Below are 22,320 nucleotides of genomic sequence, written 5' to 3' on the forward strand. Positions count from 1 at the left end.
TTTTTTGTTATCGTTCTATGCATTTCGTTGTGCTGTTACATTATTGGCACATCTTGAGATCGGTTGGCACCTTACAGTTAATTATGTTAAACTCCGCAATAGTCCAAATGTGCCTGTCCCAAGTACGGATCATGTAATTTTGGTGATTTTATCATCTGATCCGAATTTTTTTCTTAATCAATTCTATGAAAGACGGCCGTTACTTTTGTCTATTGATTCATCTCCTATTTTTCATATTGTGCTTTTCTTTGTCAACTATGCGCATGTGATCGTCTTTTAGGGGTTAATTTAATTTTGAAGGCCTTGTGGGGGTGTTGATATGAATTTGGTTCATGAAAAAACAAGTTATATAACTATATGTATTCATAAATATACGAATTTATCTTATCATATTCTGTTCGCTTGACAAGTTTGTTAGAAAATAATTGTTTTTGCTATCTTCTTACACTATCAGCCTTCATTCTTATTATTTGAAAAACTATTTCTGTAATGTCAGTGAATGAAATGAAAGAGTTTTCTAAAACAAGAAAACTAAATAATCAGAATAGACTGAAATATTGAACTGTCATTTTCAGTTATAAGATAACAGTCAGTTACGTGACATTTATCACTGGTCATAATTGAGAATGGTGCCATTTTTGTTTTCATATTGTGTTCATGAATGACACAATTTCAAAAACTAGAATGACAGATTAATGTTTATAACACATACATGCTTATTCAAGTTACCCATTTTCTAAATAATTTCCAATTTGACATACTGATTGTCAAACGTAGGAGAAAATAAGATGTATTGGTTCATTGTTGTTGTTTAGGTGAGTATTTGGTTATGTTTCCATTACAGAAATATCAAACTTTAAAAAATAGGTTAATTTAATTGGCAACTACATGTAGTCCTTTTGTTTGGTGTGTTTGATATATTGATTTGGACATTTGACTTTCCTCTGAGTTCAGTATTTTTGTTACTTTCTTGTTTCTACATAGATGATCATTGGTAATATTTTGTTTTACTGTTTTTTTTCCCTGTCTATTGTCAATTTTACTTTTTTTCAGTTTTCAGTTTTATAATTACTATTAAAGGTTGAGTTGCAAATAAAGGCAACAGTAGTATACTGGTTTTTAAAACCCATGTGAAAGAAAACAAACAAAACTAAAACTAAAAGAAACACGCCAACTATAATAGGAAAGTTAAGGAACAACCGAATTTCAACATCGGACATTTACAATCTGCTCTTTCACGTGCGTTTTTCTAGCATTCATTGCGAAATTATTATTATTGGTGACGTTATCCAATCACAATGAACGTTACAAACACTGTTGCATACGTATTGACGTTTGATCTAAACAAGTATATATGGCGTTTTATATTTGTGTCAGCTTTCCTATATGCAGCATTTATCAAAGTACACATTGGAATCGTTTAATAAATTATTTACGACAGCTTAATGCCTTGACACTCTTTCCTTGTTCAATTCAAGAGTTATATTGCTTTTATAATTTTTCAACAATGTTCAATGTATTCTACCAATTTTGCATTTAACCTAGATTCTCCTTGTTTTGTACGAAACACCATTAATAACTTTAGAAATTATCAAACAACATTTTCTACAATTACTGATGTCTGCAATATAATGATAAATACATCTGTTGTGAATAAATAAAGTGAACATAGCTGTAGGGGTAAATTGGATAAAATAAAAAAAATGTACATTATAAAGGACATCATTTGAAAGGTCATTAAAAATTTCATGATATCCTTGATTGATATATTGATTTTTGTTGAAGTCACTTTTAGCAATACTGTACTGTGTCGTGACGGTTAGTGTTTGTTTATGGAAGAAACCGGAGTGCCCGGATATACCAGTAATTGATATTGATAAACAAACATATCTATAGATTTTAGAAAATCAATATAGTGACCAACTCCCTAGCTACGACCTGTCAATTGTGCATTTGATGGTTATTTTAGTAGCCATTAAACATTTAAACTCATTCAAATGAATAAGATAGAATTAGGATTGATTTAAGACTATATTTGAACTGAGTACGTTACTGTTGTCAGGTCATTAACGATTGCATATTTTGGCGTTAATATTGATTCACTTATAGGGTCTTTGCATCGGAACTAAACACATTTATTAAAAAAAAACAGTTGTTGGCATGACACGGGTTATGTTCTTCTCATATATGTTATGATGGTATGATACTAAACCCCTAACGGGAAGGATTGTGCCTGATATTCGTATGATGATATCATAATCTTTCAATCAGTTTAATTGAAGTCTGGAGCTGGTATGTCAGTTAACTGCTCAGTAGTCTGTTGTTATTTATGTATTATTCTCATTTTGTTTATTTTCTTTGGTTACATCTTCTGACATCAGACTCGGACTTCTCTTGAAATGAATTTTGATGTGCGTATTGTCATGCGTTTACTTTTCTACATTAGCTAGAGGTATATGAGGAGGGTTGAGATATCATAAACATGTTTAACCCCGCCGCAGTTTTGGAGCCTCTGGCCTTTGTTAGTCTTGTATTATTTTAATTTTAGTTTCTTGTGTACAATTTGAAAATTAGTATGGCGTTCATTACCACTGAACTAGTATATATTTGTTTAGGGGCCAGCTAAAGGACGCCTTCGGGTGCGGGAATTTTTCGCTCCATTGAAAACCTGTTATTGACCTTCTGCTGTTGTTTTTTCTTTGGTCGGGTTGTTGTCTCTTTGACACATTCCCCATTTCCAGTCTCAATTTTACTGATATTACATTTAATAATAATGCACATGTCAATACTTATTAATAGCAAATTAAGGTAGCAATTAACTATATTAAATAGCTATGTCCGGTTTGTTTTGAATCTAACTTCAAACGTAAAACATCGTACAGATTACGTTGAACAAAATCAAATCTAATAAATGAAGGCGGTTATTAATTTTCTTTACCATAACACATGAATATGATAGAAAAGACGTCAACACATTTGACAAAATCCGATGAGAATTACAAATATAACATTAAACATTTAAACTAAATACATGAATTTGGGATAAATAAGTACCGTAACACGTCTTATAGTAATGCGAATTCACACTCAGCAAAACAGTCACAATCAGGATTAAGTCACATTTGGTAATTTAAAGATTAGACGACGTAATGACAAATTAGACATTAATTTATTACAGATACACACTATCAATTGCAAAGCAAACGCATCACGTATCATTCGCAGACCTACAGCCCCCTCCCAAATGAAGCAAATAATAAGTTCATTTTCATGTTTTCCAATAGTTTACATGTAGGTTTTACATATTTTATTGTCCAAAAATAACAAACGGATTAGACAAAAGTTTTGTTTAACTTAGTAACGTCTTTTCCAATAAAAGTATCATTAAAAAACTTGCTTCGTTAATCAGAGCCATTTGAACAATGACTCAGCGGCTTAAAATGCCCATCTTTTCGATGAACATATTTGTTACTTATCTTTCATAGATAGAAAACGAAAGAAAACATTTAAAATATTACGTAAAAGAACCAACTATGTTTTGCACGGTTGTATACACTAATGGTAGATAAATTGGACCAATTTTTTTAACAATGTCTCAACTGCTAATAAATTGCGTTCCATGAAAGCAAATTTCACGCTTCGGTTGGTAAATAATTGTCTTAGTTTCATTTAAATTAATTAAAAAATTGTCTATAATAATCACGACAAAAGAGACATATTGCAGAATGTTACCAATTGTATGTTAACAATTTAAATTGATCAGTTGGTGAATCAAAACATTTGCTTTATAAGGTATATTTATCAAAATAGTCATGAACGACTGTTACTTGTTCTTTGCTTATCGGACAGTGGCAAATATTGCATGCACGTTTACGATGTTTATGAACGATATAACATAGATCGATATTCAGTACAACTGAAACCTCAGTGTATAGCGACCCTCACCATAAACTGTAGATTAAGTAGATCAGTCAACAGGTTACATGCATAAGAGTTCCAGATTCAACATTCACATTCCTTCATGTTTGATTTGTTGCGTATTGTTTTGTCAGAATTCCGTACTCCGCGTATCGTTGTTATAACAACGCGGATAATTTCAATCGTCCCACCCGACATCAATTCCCGTTTTCAGGCAACATTATTTGATTTTCATGTGTCATGCTTACACAATATCGGCCTATCTTGCATTATACATATACCCAAATAAGACCCACATCCTTGTGCTGCTGATAAAACATGTAAATATCTGATGACGAGTCAGGATGACATTACCACTGAAGTTGAAACTATCAGGCCGAGCTCGGATTCCTTGTTTAGATAACTTATCTGTTTGTCTTTTGCCGCTATTCTTAAGTTTATAAGTTTGTGTGAATCTCAAATACGTTGGTCTCTGCAGTTGATGATCAGGGGGGACAGGCATTTTAAAAATTGCTGAAGTGTACCTGTATATTGCAGACAACATATATAGTCATTAAATTTGTAAAGTGAATGTATGCATTTGGTTCTTTTTAAAAACACTTATTGAATGTATAATGGCATTTATGTGACATTTTTAGTATAAGTATTATAAAAGGTTAAAAACAAATCCATACAAGTTACGACACCAGTGTACAATATATGAATCCTCAATTATTAAATTCAAGTTAAAATGTGTTCACAACACTGTTTGATTATTGCTTTGTAAAGCCACGCATCGGACTTGTGATGTTTAAGTTTTCCTGACACATGACAATAAAGTTAAGTAATATCAGAATATTAGACATTTATAAACGTAACAGACGCTGAAAATCCAAGACTTTAAAAGCATTGGAATTGATGTATTTGTTTTGGAGGACGTTGTAATGCATATTTTAATCTAACTATTTTAGGTTATTGCATTTTTGATAACATTACCAACAGTAAATCTAAAAAGACAATGTGTTTAACAAGCAATAATTACTTGATAAAGTCTGGCTGCTTGTTTATAAAGGTTTGATGAAATTGGCGCCGTGCTCTGTTTCGTCGCTTTTCATTAGTTATTGTTTGGTTCGATTTCTTTTAGGCTTTTAAGCTTGTAATCAGATTTACAAGGACGCATGTAAATGGATGTCAGAAAGTTAAAAAAAACTGTTGGTGTTCGCCTTTTATTTGAAATAAAAACCACTAAGATATCATGAAAATGTTGTATTAGTTTAATATCGTCATATGTAAATGGAATTCAGAGAAAATAAGTTATTAGTTTAGATTTTATCGCATGTTTTTTTTTCAAATTTAAATTGAATAAAACTGCTAGCATGGCATGATAACTACTTAATAGACTACCTTGCCTAGTGAACAGACGAACAACAATTGATGCGCATTTGTGTCGGGTGCTTTTTATTTACAGACAACATCTGAGTAATACAGTTCACTTTTTTATAACTGATAGGGTCTTGTTGGTCTCGTTAGTGGAATAAATGTATCATCAAAACTCGGAGGTTCTCCCATAAAACAGCAGTTTATCAACTATTTATATAATTCAAACCAAATATATGCCTTCTCTTTTTTGAATGAATATTAGGGTCATAGTTCCGAATAAGAATAAATTAGCAATAACTGCTGGGACTCGCAATGCGAATAAAAATGACTCAATTTAAAACAGGAAAATACTTTTTTTTTCAATTTTAACGTCGCTCGAAAAACTTATATCCTGTTTTTACACATGTCGTACATGATGTTGGAATAAGTATTCATTTTCAGTTTTATTCAGCCAGACAATTAATTTTCAAAACTATTCATTCATTTCTCCTACCACGGATTAAATTTTGTTCCTCCCTTAAACTCTAGTATGCAGAATAACTTATAATGGTAATGGGTGGCTGCTTAACGTCGAGTGGCAAATAGTCAATACATTTCCAGGACGAGACCAAAAAGGGGGTCAGTATAATTTGAAGGTTTTCGAAGGTTTGTGTTAACCAGACATAACGATATAATTGTAGACTGCCATTCGAAAAGTGTGGGAGAAAGTGTGAAAGGGAGGGATCTAAATGTATATTTGGTATGAACATCAGTGATTTCGAGAATTTAGAAACATGGAATGATTGCTGTATTATTTTAATATGAGACATTTGAAACTTTACATAATCCGATTCCAATTAGACGTGGCTACGTATTTATACATCCCGCGTAGCCGTACGGGCATTTTCAAAAACAAGTCAATGACAAACTATACATTCTAAACTTCTTGTTTAGATTGCTTCGTGAAATTTTATATTACTATTATGCAGTACATTAACAAGACTAAAGTATAATTATTGATTGTATATGTGTTTCACACCCATTACAATGCTGAGAGAGAAATTATCCAATTTGTAATCAACGTTTAACTTAATAGAATTGTATTTCTCATTCTAATTTTTTCATGTTAGAGAGTCGTATACAGATTTCTGACAAAATAATTTTATTTATATTAAACAGAAACAAATTATATAAAAGGATCAACTAAAGTTCAAGATAATTATTCGATATCGTGTTTTCCCTGTTGCTAAAATTAAGTAAATTTCAGTTTCATGATATAATGCGCTCCTTTGGAAGATTTTATTTCTATAATAAAACACGATTCAGGCTTATAATACTTTGTTAGACGGAAGAATAGTGATCGCAGTCATGATAAAGGATACCCCTGTTAATTTTACAAGAGTGGCTAGAGATTATAAAGGAATTTTGAAACCTTATAAGCCAACGAAAAACGTACACCACAAGGACAGCAAACTGAAAGCTATCAGAAGGCTAACAACAGTGTAGAAAATAGAACCCCTGGAACACCATGATATGATCAGTTGATAAAATGTTTGTCCCAGGTGCTCCGGGAAGAGAAATCGGTTCCTGATTATCGTTTCAATCAGTACAAGTACACTGCAGTGAATCAATATAAGTAATGTTTAGGGATGGGTCCTTTTCAACGGGTAGTCAAAGTTTATTTCACAGAAGACAAATACTGTACTTACACAACGAGTACGAACCATTTTATCTAATGTATCCTTGTGTTCATGTATAATAAATTGTGTTAGGATTGAGAGTAGTGTCTAAGTTTAATCTAATTTATATTAAATAATACAAATAACACATACAATTATTAAGTGTGGTGAATTTTGAAGCCAAACTCAGTTAAATAAATAATTAAACAAATAATGGAACTTGTTCTTACTGGTAGTTTTTATTTCTCTAAAAATCAAATCATGTGTAGACATAAAACATCAAGACTTTCAAATGTTAAACAAAGACTTTTACACTATTAAAAATTAAGATTTCAAGTGTTTAAACTATTCATGGTTAAATATTAGTTGTTTTTACGGAAGTATTTGATTATTGTATACGTTCCTAACATATCAGTTTTACATTATATACATAAGAATAAAGCAGACGTACTTGTATTGCTGACAAAATATTGCGATTAGTGTTTGACAAACATCTTATCCCTAACTCGCAATATATTTTTTGTCCTTTAATACATTTTATATCGAAGGAAAACTATAATCACTAAATGTATCCGAGGAATTATGATAACTAATCAATCCTTCCTTGTCATACACAGATTCGAGAAATCCAATGACAAGCGCTGCTAGTGGATAACAGCTGTACACATTGTCTATAGATAGAGTATTAAACAGTACTAGCTAGGATCTGCAGAAGTTATCATTGTTTAGAATGTCTCTCGATAGTGTTGGATCAGAGGATTAATTGATTGAGAGATATCTGTAAATAAATTGAAAGGCGAATAATGATATAAGGACGATACCAATAAGATAATAAAACGTTCAGTGATCGGACATTAAATTTATTATATGTCAGTATTTTGACAAATGAACCTCAATAATGTATGAGCCTAAGTCAACTATATAAATATAACACGTTACTGAAGTTAACAAATACGATTTAAAACTTCAGAAGGAATGAACATTAATAAATTGATTTGAGTCCAAATTTTACAAACAAACATGCGAGATAGTGTGTATATGCGCCCGACTCGTATTTAGCAAATAAAACAAGCTAATACAAACCATTCAGATAATCAGATATTGGAATACAAGTAATTTAAAAATGAAAAGAGTAAACATTTTGGCATACACTCACAAAGGTAAGGAACTGTTTTAAGTTTCAATTGGATATGCAAAATATAAGAACAGAATAAGGAACTCATATATTCGGATCACACAGGCATGTTTTCATTATAAGTTATTGATATATTCTCATATTCAAATTTGGTAAATACATGTATATGGAAAATAAAGATGACGACAATGTTTACATGAGCTTATGTTGATACAATACCAAGTGAACAGTAGAGTTTAAATAATACTTTCTGTAAACAGTAGAATGTCAAAACAACATGACAACTTGTGAGATGACAATCTCATCACACAGAAATAATGGCAAATAACTCCGGAAATGAGACATTTAACAACAGTTATATTTTCTCTGATTATATACAAAATTCTAGACCACAAGGCAAAGAGGCTCAGGAAAAGTATATCCTTCCAATGTTCCTTTTAGTTGGAATATTATCTAATGTAAGTACTCTGATTATATTTTGCAGGGGAAAGCAAACGCGAATATCAGTTAGTGTTTACGCGAGTGCGTATTGCATTGGAAACCTCACAACATTATTTTTTCTTTATGGCATGCATCTTCTTACAACTGTAAGTGCTTTCCCTGAATTGTCCAACTTAAATAGCTCTGTTTGCTCAATACTAACTTTTATACACAAAATGGTTCAGTATAGCTCAGTTTGGTTTGTAGTTGGAATGACAATAGACAGATACATCGTAGTGTGTCATCCGTCAAGTGCTCTAACAATGTGTACTGTCTTCATGGCGAAAGTTGCAGTTGGTATTATATTAATCGGTTTAGTTGTGACTAGTGTACATGCTATGTGGGTTTACGACATCAATCACAAAACTGGTATCTGTGACATGTTTACGCCAGAAAACAACCTTCAAATCGTACATCTTAAAATATGGAATATTCTATCAGCAGCAGCATATGTATACTTGCCTCTTATCATCTTACTCATCCTGAACACATTATTGACATGTGGATTGTGCTTTCAACATAGTTCGTCATCTACGCAAGATAACGGTTCAACCGAATATACCAATGCTGTCGTAGCAATATCTATGCTGTATTTTGCTTTAGTTTTACCCATCACACTGTACAATATTGTAATGATATCTTCTGGAATACGAATGACGGCTGATATGTACAATACATTGGTGATATTTGATCATATTCAAAGCATAAACTTAGTAAATGTATTCTTTGTATGTGTGTTATTCTCACGTTCATTTCGACAAGAAATTCATTGTATATATCGACTAATTAGAGAGAAACGTAGGCACACGTTGGAAATGAATAGATTATCAAATAAAGCATTAATTACCGATGAAACTACCACTACCACTACCAACGCGAACGAGGAAGATACCTTGATATAAGAAAACGTGGGAATATATTTACCCACTAGCATTGACTAGAACACATGAGCTGAATTTTGTAACAAAGAAAACCCGAGGATCGACTCTAATAAAATGATTGAATCATTTTTTTCTTTGAATAATTCAGATTATTTTTTTAACAACACTTCGACAGGTATCTTCTCTTCAATATATACTAGTAGTAATTATTGCTATACAGTAATGTTAAATCATTAATGGTTATTCAACATGTTTAACAACAAACGGTCTTCGATATTAAAATCACACGGCTTCATCTGAGTTCTCATTATCTTTTTTATACACATAGTAACAGTCAAATGTCTTAAATCAAATAAATCATTTCTTGTCTCGAGGCTCATACGGCTTTAACCAGATTCTGAAATCGGGCAATGACTTAATTATTTTTACTGCAACAGAGGTTAACATCATTATCAATGTATCAGGAAGAAGTTTATATTACATAGACATGCTCATCTGGAGTGAGAATGCAATAGTTAGAAGGATAGGAAGAAATACTCCAATTTGTCTTTATATTCAAACAATTATTTTTACTTCTTATTTTTAACGCTGTTTCTTTACTTTAACAGCAGTAAATGCAATTTTACTTTAAAAAGAGCCACACTATATTAAATGAAAGTTATGCCCTCAACATTAAAAATATTGTAATAACTTTTCGAGAGTGGTTTAGTGGGCTATTTTATGGCATAACTTATTTGTTGACAAAAACAACCAAACTGTTCCTCCTAGTAACTAATACGACAGCTTCATATTAAATGAATTTATAGATCAGATATTACCAATATGAATGTTCACATGACTAATACTTAAACAAGACTTTTATGAGTCCTAGAGTGTTTTATTTTAATTTAGATATATTGTTACAATATTTGGTACAACTTTGTGGATTTATGGTCCTAACGGCTCTTCAACTTTGTATTCGTTTGGCTTTATAACTATTTTGATCAGAGCGTCACTGATGAATATTAGGTAAAGCTCGTCCTGCGTATCAAATTAAAAACCGGATACCTTTAAGAACTATTATAAACATGTTGGTATACTAGTACTCATTTCAGAATTGTTCGTTTTATTAAAGGAGTATTAGCATTAATTGTATGTACTTATGTCTCTGTTATCAAATACATACATGGATCAGATATTACCAATATGCATATGAACAAATAACTAGTACACGCATTGGGTCACGGGTTGTCTTTTTAACTATGATATTGTTTACTAATTACCATAATTGGTTTGGGTTCATTTTAATGGTAAAGAGTAATTATCTAAAAACACGCAAACTATATTAAAATTACCTTGCGATTACAAATTTAATTCCACATTACTAACTGTTGCCGCTAGTTTACAAGTAATATAAAATTGCCCGCTAATCTGTCTCATTACCCATCCATCAAATTGTAAACTGATGTTGATTTCCTATACATAGTTACAATTTTGATGAATTGATTATATTACACTACATTACATTGGTTTTGATTTTAGGAAGTCGTGCTTAACAGTTGTTATACCATTTAGTACTTTCGAATAATTATTTTATTGGCAAACTACGTAATTATGTTAATTGTTTGATCAAAGGGCAGCAATGTTTCAAATGTAAATTGAAGTACCAATTGTGAATGGACGTAAAAGCAGCTTTTGTCAACAATATGGGGTTAAATATCAAATAATGTTTTCTTCAATCGACGATGACCTATTAATTTAAAATATGATATCAAACAGTTTATTTAATTTTAAAAGCTGCCAACCTTTTTACGGAATAATTTCCACAATGTATAGTAGGTGTCACCTTGGTGTAGTTTTTTTTTTTAATATTTTCCAAACCAAAAGGGATATTTGAATTTAGATTTTTCTGAAGTGTTCTCTGAAGTATCTGTATATGAAATAAATAATGGATGATGGAATGACTATTCTGCGTTTAGCGTCTACGCCTTAAGACTATCGTGATTATTATTATTGACATAGGATAGTTCACATGCAATTAATAACATTTATGTTCTAATTCATAACTTCAAGAGAACATGAATTATTTACAAAATAAACTCAACACCTTTGTATGGGATCAGCTCGCCTGACAGTGTGCAGCAAAGCTTTAATTTTTATAAAAGACAAATGCAACGTAAAAAAGGTCATCAGTGTTACTGTCTGCCTAGGCCGCTGCAGGTAACAAAAACAAAGACCAATCTACAAAAATAAAAAAACAATTTTCATTATGTACGAAAATACATTTTATGAATCAAATAAAGATTCTGTTCTTACACACATTATTGTTCACATTAATAAAAGATAACACAAATAAAATACATTAAGTCGGGTGGGAGGGTGGGGAACTCTACTGCACCAAAAGCGAACCTCGAATGACAATATCTTTAATATACAAAACCGCCAAAAGTATAGCACGACATATTTGAAATGACCTTATTCAAATATTATGGTCAGATTTAACTCCACCAATGAAAAACATTTAACCTATTATATACTTTCAAACACGTGTAATTTTATAAACAAATACACGTGGTATTGTTTACATACCGGTGTAAATAACTTGAATACATATACATCATTACTGAGCGATACTTCAAATTACTTTTTTTTATTTAACGGTTCAATCATTTTAAGTTGCCGAACCATACATATTGAGCATTTTATCATTTTAATATGTAAGTTGAGAGCAGTGGCATTTCATTTTATCCATGATAACATATTGTTAAAAAAATTCATAGACGTATAAAGATATTTTATTATGTTTTGATATTCACCAATACGATATATTGGTTGGTTATTGATGTTTTAACGACTTTTTAAGCGCCACTGTGTGGTATTTTGTGGTGGTAAGTGTTCATAGGTTTTTGGAGTCTGAGTTACCATAGAAAAACTCTGACCTTCAATAAAAAAATTGATAATCCTAGTCAATTTAGACTGGAGTCGAGTGCACCCGAACTCACAACCGGAGGGTTGACTGGCTAGTTAGTACACTACTAGAATTACAATGACAACTCGGTTACCGAGGCTAATTGTAAACTACGTAACCGAATATAAGGAGATTATTTTCATGTGCACTTGTTATGCACCTTTGATGCACTGTGATATAAAAGAAAAACAATATAGCTTTAGCTTCATCATTTGGATTGGTATACAAAAGAGGTGAACGATACCAAAGGCAAAATCACATTCATAAATCTTAAATATACTGACAAAGCCATGGGTGAACAGAGAAAATGACAAAATGACAAATCAGCAACATTCTTTACATAACATAAATACAACCAAAGAATGAACAACACATAACATAATGACAAATGTTGGTTTAAATCTAAGTTACTCAGCAGATTAGGCAAATTGTGTTGCATTTGGTGATTTCTGTTGAAGGTTGTTTTTTGTAAATACAGCTGTTTTTTTAAATCACGCCCCTTTTGTGAAGACCTTGAATATTCATAAACAATTAGTTTTTCTTACATATTGGTTCCCAGTTATGTTCTATGTGTTCCATATCACAGAGACAGAACTTGGAAAAGGTACCAGTAAATAAACATGTGCATATTGTATACATTGAAAGTGTGGTAACCTTTCATTCGAAGTAGGGGTAGTTAAGAAAATTAGTGTTAGTTTATACTCTGGGAAGTTCAGGGCAATTACACGTTGAAAATCTGCCGCACAGCCCTATAGTTTGACCTTTGAAAAAAATATGGTGCATATGAACTTTAAATTCTAGGATAATATTTTGTTCAAAACTTCATAGTAAAAGTGGTCCAAAAGAAGTTCCTATGGGAAATAACATTGTCAATATTTACAGAAATGCAACTTGTATGCATTGTACAATTCATTTTGATTGAAAACATAGAACATAACATATACAGTTGAGAATAAAAAAACATCATATCTTCTTCAACAGATAAACTTATGGGAAAACCAATAGTTTTGTAGATGCCCTTATGATGCAACATAATAATGGTGAACTAATTGTCAATGTTCAAATTTTGGTCAACATTGTTGAGGTTAGTTCCTATTCTGTCAAATTGTCTATCTATCATATATCCTGGAATTCATGGTAATATGAGAATAAACAAGAATACAAAAAAGATCAATATAATATTACTTTATCTAAAAGTAAAAATTGTCACTAATGATTTTTTATTCAACTATCCAATATGACCAACAGTTGAGTAAAACTACCGAAGGCAAATTCAAAGCACAAAGTTAATAAACAAAATGAACACATCAAATACAATTGATAAACTTGACAAATAATTAATTTGCCGAAGAAGATGGCAGGTTTATCCTGGTTAATTGTAGTTCAAGCACAATATGTGTATTTATTTTTTAAGACATATAAACAATCTGTGTATTTGATTTATAGGTTTGACTGTCCCATTGGTATCTGTATCTCCTCTCTTATATGTGTCTATCAATTGTATGTATACCTTTCAATCTAATAACTTTTTTACAAATGGTTAAAACGATGGCTGTCCAACCCAATTATTAAACACGTTACAACATATGTATTGTGACTTCATTACTATAAACAAATTGTAAATTGAAGATTAAAAAAAGCGATTTATAAACGAATAAATAAAATGACTGAAAAAGAGACGAATTCAACATTAACAAATTGTTATCTTACATTTCATAACGTACTTTATAACCTTCTAAGTGTACTATAGACTCGTTCACCTTTAACTGATGCTTAAATATTTAGGACATTTTTCCAATAATGAACCATTTATTAAAGCTAAGCTTCAATTATGTTGCCGTTATTTTGTCACAAGATATAATTCCAGCCAATAAACTTTCAGTTAAATTTTAGAGCTGATGAACAATATGATTTTGTCTTGTCAGTTTTATTACAAAAAGATATGCCTTACAGAATCCGTATAAAGGAGACAAAATGGAACTAAAATTGGCGAACATTATGGATATAATAACATAGCGTTGTAACGGTTGTTATTCTTCAATAATGCACGATCATAGATATTATCATTGTTTATTTATCAATATTTTCGATATGCTGTGCATGCTTTCCTTATTCCGTGTGTTTACGAAATAAATATAAATACAATATTGATAATAACAGACGTAAGCGGTATGGGCGTTGCATATCGTTTAAGCCATACGGTGACCCATAGTAGTTAATGTCTGTGTTATTTCGGTTTCTTGTGGAGAGCTGTCTCACTGGCAATCAAACCGCATTTACTTTTTGAATATTTTTGCCTTAAAATCAGTTATTTTCTACATAAATAACTTTGGTGACTTCATTTTTTTTAAAAATCTAATATGAAGATAATATGTGCCACTTGATTTAGTGTGCATTCAATAAATCAAATGCGATGTTTACTGAAAAATGCGATATTAATTAAAGCAATATAATGAAAAAATGCATACATATATATGTGACTTCAGATTACAAGTTGATTTATTGCGATAATCACCCTGTCTAATTATTCCTGTTTACAAAATAGTTTCAATAATATATGACTGTGGAATAAACGACGTTTTTTGGGCGATCTTTCAAAAAATACAATATAATATATAACCACGATTAAAATAAAGGAAAACAGGCAAAATATATAAAAAAGGACATTACAGATATATATGATGTAACCTTACAAAAGCATGATAAAAGTCGACAAACAACATTTTCATTTTAACACCATAATAATAACGAAGGCCTGAACAATACCAAACCAAAACTGATTTAGAAGATATTCGTAACTAATCTAAAAGAGTGGGAACATCCAGCTTAATTTTTTTATCAATTTTGACAAAGATAGCTGTTGAACTAACATATGTATTTCGATTGAACCAAATTGTAAAATGTACATTATTCCTCCGCAGCTGTAAATATAATCTATCATTTTGTAACGTCGTGTCAACGTTGATGATTGTCGATACAATTGTCATTCCTATAGCTTTTGCTGTACATTACAACATAATTGTTTTGTCATAGGAAATTATTTTGTAACATGGTAAGTCTAGCTTTTCATTTCTTTTTATGTCATCATATTTTATACAAATTAATTTGAAAGGATACATCTTAAGCAGATAGACCAAATGAATAGAAAATCAGATAACCAATGCACATACATAATGTGTTGAGTTGCTTTATATTATTCGTAGTCTTTCTTTAGGGTATAATACGAGACATTAATTACTTTCATATAATCGAATATCATTGAGACAGTATTCAAGGGAATCACACGCGGAAAATTTTCAATTTGCTACTGGCAAATTTCCCGTACGATTTTTCTTTATATATTAATTTGTTTATTAGAATTCAAATATTGATGTCAAACTTGTATCTGTTACAGATAATAAAACGAAAGACAAAAAAACAACAATACAAAATGATTAACCAGAAACGATATGATTACTACATCTTTCACTTATGGTTGCCACATGAAGAGCAGGGTCTGCTGACCCTTCCGGAGCACCTGAAATTACCTCTTGTTTTTGGTAGGGTTCGTGTTCCTCTTTTAAGGCAATAACCTAAATTATATTAAAAAAAAACATGTCCACCAATCACATCAAACTGCAATAAATGTGTCCGCTATCAAAGAAGGAAAACTTCGAGGGAAAACATCATAAACTATAATTAGTTTATCATTTTTATCAAACAGATCATAAAACATGATTGTGTAATGACGTACCTGTGAGAGAATCAGATGAAAAAATCTTATGTTTTTTATTTATGTTTGTCATTAAAATAAAGTGAATCAATGCATTTCAAAACAGTACGTACCAGTTTTGAATATTTATTAAACATTTTGTGTTTAATGGATCAAAACTGAATCTTACAGCCTCTAATTTTTCTTAAAAATCATTACAATTTTAATATTACAGCCCTATGGTCATTGTATTAACAAAATAGAGCAATTAAAGTTACTCTTTACAACAATGTATCTAAATTCTGAAATGAGTCTGAAATATTCTCCACAACAAATATGCAACAAACTTATAGAATATTTCGTAGTGCTAGTCATTGTAGTGGCATGAGCTCTACTATTAGGCATATGATGTATGTGACGAATAACTTTGTTATCCATTTATTATGTCAAATTTAATAACTGTTTCACATTGACTTATAACTTGAAAAGACCTTTATGTTATAAACTGCCCTAATGTCTCTGTCTGTTTAATTCTCCTGCGAATATCATTTCCGCTTTAAAAACCACAATGCATTTGAGGATAAGACCACAAACACGACGATGCAAACACAATATAAAAGTGTGAGATCAGGTGGTTCTACAAGGTCATACATTCCCATGTTAATTGTGTTTCTATTCAAACGAATAATGAGAACCAACAGACACAATCTGACCACTTAGTGAATGGTATGAGTGATAAACAAACATCCTTCACTATAAGAAGTCAATTACAAAGCTAGATATTTCATCTGAGTTTGATAATCTAAAAATTAGTCTGAAAAATGTCATGATACCATATGGTTTTAACCGGATTAATTGGTGTAACAACATTTAATGTGTACTAAACACAATGTTTCTTTATAGCATATAAACGCCCTGTAAAGGATACAATTATCAAAATCATCCAATTGAATAACAGATAGTGTTATATTTTTTCTGAAATTTGCTTTGATAAATAATAATCAAAATAATTGATATCAAGAAAAGTTTGCTATTTTTGATTCGTTTGTCTTCTTCTCTTTCTGTCTTTGTCTTGCACTTCTATTAATTTTTATAAATTAAGTTATGAATTGTTTTGTCCGTTTCGTTAAATTTGCATTTGTTCATTTAGTTCTCTTGTGTGACATCCTACCCACTGAAGATTATCATGATTTTAGGATAATAATACAAACATGATGATGAAACAAATTGTAAAAGTTTGATATCAGGTGGTTCGACACGGTCATCATTTTCCAATGTGCAGACGTCAGCTGTAATTTATTTGTATCTTAAAGAATAATAAGAACCAACAGAGTAAATATGACCGATTATAATGTCGCGAACGTCAGAATTATGAGTCTCTAACCAAGTTACATATTTCTGCTGAGTTAGCAAATCCAGAGTTAGCCTAAGAAATATATCGCAGTCAACCAATCCAGTGATTTTATAAACGTGAGAAGTCGCGGTCACAGGAATGTGTGCAACACATACTAAGATCATCCAATTGAATACCATGTCATTTTTCTCCTGTGAATTCTTCTTAAAATGTTAAAAATAAAAAAAAAAATTGATATCCAGAAAATGTTTGCTATTTTATGTTGTTTTTTCTTCCTTTTTGGTAATAGTATTAACCGTTTTAATTAGAGTTTTGAGTCGTTTGTTAACCTTTCGTTGATTTTACCTTTTTTATTTAGTTTTATACTGTTTATTATAAATTAACTATCCAATGAAGATTACATAGACTGAAGTTTTCGATAAGAAGAAATACATGAAGATGAAAACAAAATGTAAAAGTATGAGATCAGGTGGTGCGACAAGGTCATTATTTCCCAATGTGCAGACGTCAGCTGTTTCTTTTTCTATTTAGCAAACGAATAATAAACACCAACCGACAAAATCTTACCACGAATTGACCATTTAAAGTAATCATACATATACGACCGTCAGGATTTAAGGTCAATACCAAGTGCGATATTTCTGCTGAGTTGTAAAATGTTACGTTGTCCTACGGAATTATATAAATAATTTTGAAGACAACAAATTATAATCAGTGCTTCCTAAAACATGAGATGTCGGGGCAAGAAGAATGTGCACGGGATGAAAGGATTGTTATAACAGATAATAACAGATTTATCATTCAACTGAATAAAAACGGTGTATTCGTAAAACAAGTATTGTTAAAACATATTATCATGGTGAACAAGTGATATAATAAAACATGTTTTGTTCTTCATGTATTCCTTTTTTAGTTCAGAATGTATCATTTGCATACATGAATTACTAAAGATTTTTTTTATCACAAACATATATAGCTTTAGCCGTATTTTGCATAACTATTTGGAATATTTGGTCATCAATGAATTTCAACTTTACATGTGTTTGGCTTTCTCACTATTTGGATCTGAGCGTCACAGATGAGTCGTTTGTAGACGAAACGTGCGTCTGGTGTATTATAATATGGTATCTTGAAATATTAAGTATGTTAAATCTTATATTGACTGAAAAATTGGGTAAATCAATACGGAATGCTGCGAAATAGGTATACATGAACGTAAATAAAAATGTTTCTCAATAATAAAATACTATTTCATTAGTTTATTAGTCCGTCTTGATAATACACATTGAATATAAGTTTGATTGTTATTTTTTTACACCTTTTTCCAAAAGAAGATTGTTTGACAAATTCTATTCGAACAGAAATTGTTTAAATTTTTTGGACTAAAACCCGCATTGTCTTGATATATATCGTTAGTATCGAAAAGTTAGTTCATATATGAGGCACTGCAAGTACGGAATGGAAAATTGAAAATGCTAAGACCATTGTTGCAATGATAATCAAAAATCTAAAGCCTGAAACACTTACAATCTTAGTCTTTAAAACGTCCTGCTGTTGTCTAAAGATTGAAGCTCTTCAATTGTAAAGCATGTCGTGTAACTAATAATAAATCATTTCAACTAAATTATCTTCAATTTCCACTGACTCATATATTCTCATGTAACAATACTTGTATGAAACAACCCATTGACACAAATCCTCTTAAATATAATTCATGTTGTTAAGTGCAAATTCAAGGACATGTGCAAAAGCTCTTCGACAGCTTTATTATCTCGTAAATGTCACAGTTGAAAACAGTGAAGTTATTAAAGTCATAACCAAAGCAATTATCCAACACAGTAACCAACAAAGCTATAACCATAATTTACAAGTTGTAGTTTGCGTTACACTATTTTTGCTAAGAAACAAATACAATTATAGAAGGAAGCATTCAAATCTTAAATATCCTCATCATTATAACGTAGTGTTCTCCCAAACAGAAAAAAAAATGAGGTACAAATCATTAAAACAAATGATAACCAAATCGTATGATTTCTTTATGATTTGAAAATGATAAAATTTCACACACAAATCAGCAAACAAATCACAAAAGTTTATGGTCGGTACCTTTAACAGTTAAATATATGATATGGATTGATTGCTTTATACTGAAAAGAGACCGGGATACAGTCTACGGACCCTTCACTAGTTTTTTTGTATATATTAGACAGCAACATGACACCCTTTTCTTAAGTCTAAATATAGTTAAGTATTCGATACATGCTTTCTCTGTTGGAACTAGGTATTTTTTAACTATTTCGTTTTCGCAAATACTTCAAAACAACATATTGCTGTCGTCATTCCTTTTCATTTTTTAGAAGTAATAATACAATATGAAAAAAATTAGTTTACTAAAGTGCACGTGTTTGTATTACGAAGAATGTTTTTTCAACTGATCGGGCGGAGCTTACGTTTGTAATCGCTAAAGGACAGTCTTTTTGAAAATGTGTTTTTTTATAATCCGGTAGTTGTCTCTTTGACACATTCCCCATTTCCATTCTCAATTTTAGATAAGTATGAGTGCCGTTGTAATTATCATTGATTTCTAATCACCTATCAGTGTTACCTAAAGAATATACAATGATCATAATCGAACACTTCATTATTGAGTTTATTCCAAAATACCTATCAAAAAATGGACTGGTCAATGATGAACGAACCGTTTTAACTCCGCCAAGTGAAGTGAATTAAATCAAGAAATAACAGGAAGGTTAACTTCCGATCCAATGTCCAAACAACTTCAATGCGATTGACCGATATGGTGTAATGACATTATCCTTACGCTTATATCATGTTTTAAAAATATAAACATGAGTTACAGCTGCAAATATATGCATTTACTTGGTAAATTTTGAATTCGTTAAAATTGCTATAATAGTTATATAATTAGTATATTATTATATCAAAACAAAAACAGTTCCACAATACTATAGCAAAAGCAAAGACAAACATTACTTAGGTACGATGTTAGGTGATGGACAGTGCTTCAAAATAGCTATCGTTAACTGAACGTGTTGAAAATGGCCGGGGAAAGTCATGAAAGAGGACGAGAAGACGACTCTTCCCTAACGCCATGTGTTAAAATAAGCATTTTTTCTCAGGACAATTTTGTTTTGTATTTTTGGATCTAAACATAATTTTTATTAAAAGGCTTATTACGTTTTTGGTGTATGTTTTATATTTACGTTGACGAGATCCGAAAACGATTTTTCTTTTACGACAAACTAAACATGCTAACAGAGACTTATAAAAGACAAATATAAAAAGCTTCTGTTTATACAAAAATACAGGAATCATTTGGAATAGCCAAATGTAATTCAAAACAGATCATCTAAAAAAGCCTGTAGAACTTTCTTTTTTAAAATCCAAATATTTTAGTTCGTTGACCTATTTTATGAGTTTAGAAGTGAATAACATTTTTTTTTTTTTTCTCAATTGCATCAAATATGATTTAATGAATAAACATGAATTTGGAAAATAGACTTACAAAATGTAGCACATTTAGTATTCATACTCACCATGCAACAGTATCGAGTTTTTTTTTATCTTGTTTTGAGAAATATAAATTTGATGAAATCGTGATCTGCTTGACTTTCAATCCATTGATACACATTTGCATAAAGTCGAAATGATATAATTTTTAGCTTATTGAAATGTCGAAATTAAATTATTCAAAGAAAAACCGTCGAGACAAAGAAATAGTGTTTGTTACTCAGAAAATATGTCTGCGTTCTTTACAAATGCTAAAGCGTGCAACCTTGCATACTTCCCATGTTATTTGGGTTTTTTTTAATGGCAAAAGGTCAAAGTATCTATAAACTTTCAGATACATTCCATATGATTTTTTTGGTTAAAAATGTCCAACATGTTTTGCAACTAAATATGTGACATTTTTTTAATCATCTTCAATAAAGTGGTCCATTGATTGCGATAGCTCTAAAACTTCATAATGTTATAAAATCTTAGAGTTCGCTGTTAAGCTATACTTGTTTTGTTCAAATGTCGGAAATCGTCTTAATCATGTTAATAGCTGTCTTATTCTAATTTTATTTAGAATAACAAAACCTGAAATATAATGTTTTTTCTATGATGGTCCATCATAATAAAATTAAAGCTCATAAATAATTCTTTAGACTTTGTTTGATGTCAGCAGCATCGTTGTAATCGAAACCGGAAGAAAGGATTACCAACTTAAAGTAGAGTTATTAGACTTCTTTAAAAGATGACCATATAATTATATCAAGTCGGTTTCCGAGCAAAAGTTTATTTCATATCATTTATGTCCAGACAAAAATAATTTGACAAAATGATAGAAATAACGAGATTAAAGACGTACATTACGTTCCTTCTACAATGAAATCGTACAAGTATTGATTTATTTTAGTAAAGACTCATCCGCAAGATAGCATCTAGTATGATTTTGATTGTTTGTTCAACTTTCGTAAAAGTTATGTTGATGTTGCCTTTAAAATTATATGATACGAGTGCCTGGTGTGAAACAATAGTTATTCAGTATTCCGTTATTTAATCAATGTATGCATGTATCATAAACAAAGTTTTCTGTGTTCGATTTTATCATTTTTTAAGTATCCATATCGTAACACCGCCCATAGATATCTGTTTATCAGTGTTGATGTGAAAATACATGTATGGCAGCTTATCAATGGTCGTATTTCGAAACCGAAGTTTATCGATTGCCATTATGTTAATAATCAAAAAGGAAGCATGAACATCCAGGAAAGCATGTGTATAAAATGAACAATAAGATAAAGAGTTCATCTAGATGACTGAAATGATACTTATCAGGGTTTATCCATCTGTTGGGTTGTTCATGAAAACTCAAAAAGGGTAAACAGGA

Source organism: Mytilus trossulus, unplaced genomic scaffold (assembly GCF_036588685.1).
Source record: "Mytilus trossulus isolate FHL-02 unplaced genomic scaffold, PNRI_Mtr1.1.1.hap1 h1tg000070l__unscaffolded, whole genome shotgun sequence".
NCBI lineage: Eukaryota > Metazoa > Mollusca > Bivalvia > Mytilida > Mytilidae > Mytilus > Mytilus trossulus.